This window comes from Ceratosolen solmsi, unplaced genomic scaffold (genome assembly GCF_000503995.2).
Source record: "Ceratosolen solmsi marchali unplaced genomic scaffold, CerSol_1.0 scaffold13, whole genome shotgun sequence".
Lineage (NCBI taxonomy): Eukaryota > Metazoa > Arthropoda > Insecta > Hymenoptera > Agaonidae > Ceratosolen > Ceratosolen solmsi.
In genome coordinates, this window is record NW_011948418.1 from 5,512,553 (window position 1) to 5,519,154 (window position 6,602).

The window sequence follows — 6,602 nt, forward strand, 5'->3', positions numbered from 1 at the left end:
ATTATTATATTAGCACAATTTTTTCCAGATTTTTCTCAGATCAGTTTTAAAGTCACAAAAATTTCGCAAATTTTACAAACTTCTTAATCTAACAATTAACAAGATTAAGTGATTTGTATTTTTATTAATACGTATTGTATCTTATATTCTCTGTGCTTCCAAAAATACATTTACATGTTTTTGGCAACGATATAACCAAACCATACATATACACATACACACATTCGCCATTAATTAAAAAAATATACATCTTCCATAATATAATAGCACCTTTCATAATAAGCTAAAATTTTTATAAAATTACTATTATTATATCGTTATTAAACATTGAATAATATTTTTTATATTATTTTTTAATTTACATCATTATTCGTTAGTTGGACTTGCCTGCGGCATTATGGGACAGAAGAGAACATTTGTTATCAATGGATAATGCTATATGTTAAAGAACAATAAATGAAATTATTCAATATTATTTAAACATATATTAAAGAAATTTTGTAGATGATTAAGAAAAATATATAGAATACTTAGACATTTGAGAAAAATAGTTAGAAATATGAAATACTAAATATAAGCAAAGATAAAATAGAAACGGCAAAAGAAAGAACGATGTATTTTTTTCAATCAAGATGAGTACAATAATTTACGTAAAAATGATCATTAAATGATTATCGTAAAATAACTTAATAAATGCTTTGGAAATGATAATGAGGGATTAAGAAAAATTTAATGAAAATTAAGGAATTTTATTAATTGTAATAATTAATTTCATAAATAACAAGCACGATAAATAATAATGATTAATCCTATTGGAATTATTTCAAAGAGATAATAAATATTATTCAATTTAACATAATATAGCGACATATCAATAAAATATTTAAATGCTCTAATGTTTGTATGCCTAATAATATTCGAAAAGGATATACCAATTACTTTTTATTTCTACTACATATGTACTAATGATGAACTATATTAATATAAATGTTATTAATAATTATATAAATAATTTAACAAAAAATTTGAATTTGAATATATATATATATATATATATATCAAAAGTATAAAGATGAGGAATTGAAATTTTATATATTTCATTAATTTTAAGTTATCCAATAAAAAAAATCTAAATTTGAATGAATTTAATAGTAAACCTTCTATAAATATCATTGTTAGATACTCTGAAAATTTCGTTTAAAATGTAAAAGGAAAATAACGTAAATATATAGTTATTCGTGTTTTTCAATATGATAAATAATTACGAATTACTAAAAATTTTAGTTTCTGATATGTAATAAAAATTGAGCACATAGCAAAGTATTATTCGAGGATAGAAATAAATATTATGATGTTTCGTTACTCGAGTAATTTATTCAAATAATCCTTATTTGTTTTTCTCGAATGAAGCATTAGCTAAGGTGTTTTTTTTTCAACCTCAAAGTTATAATTATTTGAAATTAGCCTTTTTCAAAATCCAGAATAAATGTCCATTCATTTTGAAGATACACGTTTTATAATAATAATATTGCATATCACGATATTTCTTTAAATAATATTGAAGCGATAAATATAATATAACAATAACTAAATTATATTTCTATTCATTATAAATAAATTCTGGTGTGCAAAAATAGTACTTCAAAATATTTGAAAGCTTCCATCGATAAATTACCAACTCAAGACATGAACGTGTACTGTTAGACAGCAGTTTACGAATAAAGGTAATATAGATCTCTAACTGTACAACTTTTTTTAAGAAAAAAAAAAATAATAATAATAATACTATAAACATGTAAAAATTACTTTTACGTACATTTATTAAATAAAAGGACAAGAAGATAAAATGAATGAATATTCGATTTTTTTAGATTTTCAGTATTGATCTTATCTACTGTTCTAATTATGCTGAATTTTTTTCAATCAATAATTGTTTGGAGTGTTATACGGAATTCTAAATTTATATTCAAAAGTTTTACAATTCATTATTTAAAAATACAAACTAAAATTTCTGATATATATTAATTTACGACCGATTATTCTGAATTCTATATAAACGCGTTTAACATTACTACTTCTAATAACGATCGGTGTTATTAATATAATGAAAAAATAAATAAAATCAGGAGGCGATGTGAATACACCACTAATGATTCAAGGACTTTAAGGGAAAAAACAAATTTTCAAAGTATCTCCAATTGTGAGCGATAGAAAAATATTGTTGAGTATTGGGCTTCAATGCGCAATCTACTTTCGCTATCTCCTTAAATAATAATAATGGCAAAAAGTCATGGGAATCAGAAAAAAATTATACTAAACTATTTTCAGTACATCGAACAACATCATTGACGTACTTCAAAATCGGTGTTCGATATATTTATGGGGGTTGTTAGCATGGAAAATATGTATTTATCCGATGGTTGTGAAATTCGTAAAATATCTATTCTATCATCTTTATTATTAAATATTCATTTATAATTTATCTAAAATCTATAAAAATGTTTATATCATATTGTATTTATAAAATCATGTTTCAACTAATTTCTAAATGGATACAAGATTATAAATGCATAATTAAAAATATAAAAATTATATATATATATATATATATATTGTAACTCTAAAATAAAGATATATTGAATAATTATTGTATATAAAAATTAAAGTATATTAAATATTAAATAAAGAATGAACTGATAAATTGAATAAGAATTTCATAATTATTTATTATGAAATGTGTATGTTTTAAGAAATTACATATCTTGGAAGAAATTTACAATATATGAGGAAACAATATATATATATATATATATATATATATATATATATATATATATATATATAATATAAAAATATATAATAACCTTTTTATAATGTTCTATATTGTTTTATAACATATAAGGAGGAATAGCATTATTTTATTAGTATGTCTTCGTTCTTTAATATTTCACTCACAGGCACAGCGATTCGACTATCGATCACTTCTATGAATTTATGTATTTTTTTTTTTTTTATCGTGTCTAACACTATTCAAATACATACACTAAGAAACCGCTGTTTAATTAACGGAATAACATTTTAATAAAAGAATATTGAAATTCCAAACTATGCTTTTATAACAACCACCATAAAATTTTTTAAAAACACTGCAGGAATACATATGTTTTATAGATAATCATTTACATATGCTGTACATTAACATTTATTTTTTTTAATTTTGAATTCCCAGAAATAAAACATATGTAAATGAAGATTATAATTATAATCCTGTTTGAGATGTTAGCTACATTGTGCCTGTAAGACTACATCACTTAAGGAAGAACAAGTAAAAATCTAGATTCGTAACAATGAAAAGAATCACATTTTTATTATTAAGCTAATTATTTTCATTTTAAATATTCACAATAAATATAATAATCTTTGTATTAGCATCGAGTATATAAAATGCAATTTGTATTAAATAGAGAAACATTTTATTGATACCGCAATCATTTCATTTAATTTCATAAAAATTTATCGAAAATGTAATATTTGTTAAATAATAAATAATGTCTCAATTTACCTCTTTTCATATCTAAATAGTGAGTAAATTTATTGTCAATTGTATATATGTGCTTATCATTGTATATTGCATATAAAATGCAATTCAATTTATAATAATCGTTATATTATAACAATGAATGTACACTATAATAATGTTTTAAATTTTATTTTAATATATTTTTTTAATTTGTAATACATTTTTCTTTAATATCTTATTATTATTATTATTATTATTATTATTATTATTATTATTATACAGTTCTATTAATAATTTTATTCGTCCTAAGCTATTAATATATGTCTTTTGAAAGAAAACTTTATATACCATAAATAAAAAATTGATTAATAAGAAATAAATGCATTATATTATATGAATACTGAATTGCGCGGACTTGTGCATAAACTTCGATATCAATTGTTCGGCGTTTTACTCATTTACATATGAGAAATACTGAAAAAATATATTTGAAAATATTAAAATAACTAAAAATTGACTAAAAATAGCTTTGCAAGAAAATAAAAAATTATTGTAAAGCAAATGATAAATTGTAAAGACAAAAGATTTCGATTGACTCGATGGAAACGCTAAGTATCATTTGAAAACATAGAAAAACTCTTTGCAATTATATATATTTGATCAAACTCCAAAACTGAATAATTAATTATGTTGATATAAAAATAATGTCACTTTATTATAATCTTATATGAAAAGATAGAATAGAATATGTCAATCGTTGCGCAAAGAAATAAATTAACTGGCATTCTCAATTATAAATATGTATTTTACTTATTCCATTCATAAACGACACAAATGTTTATTATAATTGCAAGTATCAATCTGCATTCGCATTTTAATTATTATAAACTGAATATATACGTTATTAAATCTAACAAGAATTTTGATTACACATATTAAATTGTACAAATTAAAAAATTAATGTACAATATAATTTAGTAATTATTGAATTAAAAAATAAAGTATATCTTATATTATACAGATATTAAATTCATAATTTTATTTTACTAACACTATTTGACTTAATAATAATAATTAAAATGCAATATCATCAATGTCGATTTATACAAATATCTTTCGATTGCTTTGTCGCACAAAAAATTAAAATAAATGTAAAACTAGATTGGAAAACTAATTGTCTGATATATTTATATAATCCAAATATATTCAGTTTTTGTTCTTCTTACATTATTAATGGAAAATCGAAAGATTAACGTGTGTGGCTTCGGTCATGGGCTCAGAAAAATATTATATTACGTTTTCTCGTTCAGTCTCTTCTAATATTTAAAATTCTACACGTTACGATACCTAAAATTACAATAATATTTTATAGCCATTATCGTTGCGTAGATAAATTAAAGATTATTATAATTTTATTAGAAACTTTCTCTTAAAAAGTGAAAACATAATACTTTAATACCGAGCATGATCTTTAGACATTCGTCTAATGTCTAACGCAATTAAATTTAATAGTATTTATTAGTAGTCAACTTTCTATTTACAGTTATTATTATTTTCTAATCATATTATGTTATTATTAAATATATAGAAGAAATACATATAAATTGAATTTTATGTACAATTAATACTTCTCATTGAATTAATTCTATTATAAATTAAGTATATCCTGAACGCAAAAGAAACATTACAATATATTATCTGTAATGTCAGTGTTAATTTAGAAATACACAACCTTGTTACAAAGTGTAAAACTACTAAACAAGTTTTCCAATCTGATATAATCGAATGAGACGATAATGATTTTTCGAATTATTATATCAACTTCAGTAATAATATTGCAAATTAAACATAAAAAGAATTGATGTCGCTATCACAATTGAGGTTTATTGAAATTCGAAAGATATTTCTTGCATTACGAAAGCTCAAGAGATTTTTATGACGTAATATTTATTGAATGGGATTTGAGCATTCCAGTGTCATGTCCACCATGACGTTTAATCTATGCGAATTTCATACGCGCGTTCGGGATTGAAGTAATTTCCAAGTCCGTTGACTATCGGCATCGCCAGTCTCTTTAGATCTCAGGTTTCTGTAAACACTTGAATACGAGAAGTTTCGTGTACTTGTTATGTTTTTATTTCAAATGGCCTACAATGTTTATGGTCTTGGAGCAGTAACGCAGCTTGGAATTCGTCAAATTTCTTAAGCCTCGTTGTTTTCATGCAGTTGTCGAATCTTCTATATTTTTCCTTCTGCGCCCCATGTAAGATTCAGCCATTGGCTTTTGCCCTGCACTAGTCGCTCAGCTACATCACACAACGAAACCATCCAACGAATACACGTTCCATCGTCACGTGCGCTACACTTGCAAGCAGTCAATGGTGTGAATGCATTACGAGAAACTACACAACAAGCCACGATAAGCATAGTCTCCAGATATGTTCATATATACTCTTCAAGGCCACACAAAAGTGCGAGCACAGAAGTGTGAGCATATCTTTCTTTGCTAGTTCTTACAACACTAGCAGAGGCCACGACATCGTCACCGTCAAGAAGCAAACTCATCATTGAGACAAGACGAAGCTTACACTCAAAAGCCTACACTGTGTGTGACAAGTGAAATCTGCTTATTATTAATGTAACTATTAATAAACCATGCGTTAATAAATTTTGCACATACTACTCGTTTTTACAACCCTTCCACTTCAAGCCCCACCCAAGCATCTACTAGAGCGAGCGGCAATTTATTAAAGCTATCGAAACACTGGCACTTCGAGTCAGGAAATAATACCACTTTCGAACAATACGTAATATTTAAAATGTGATAAGCGAGAGATTTAATTTTTTTAAATTAATTTTGTCTTACATATACTTCGGTGGAATTGTCCAAAACAATTGTAACGAATATATTTCTAAAAATATGCAAATTACATATATAGAGAATATACTTTCATCTTATAATCATAATAAAGTTCATAGACTAAATGTTAATTTGAGCGATGAATTGATCAATTCTGTTGAACATTCATAAATTTTAATACATTTACAACCAATAGATTGATTTTTTTTTTTTTTTTTTTTT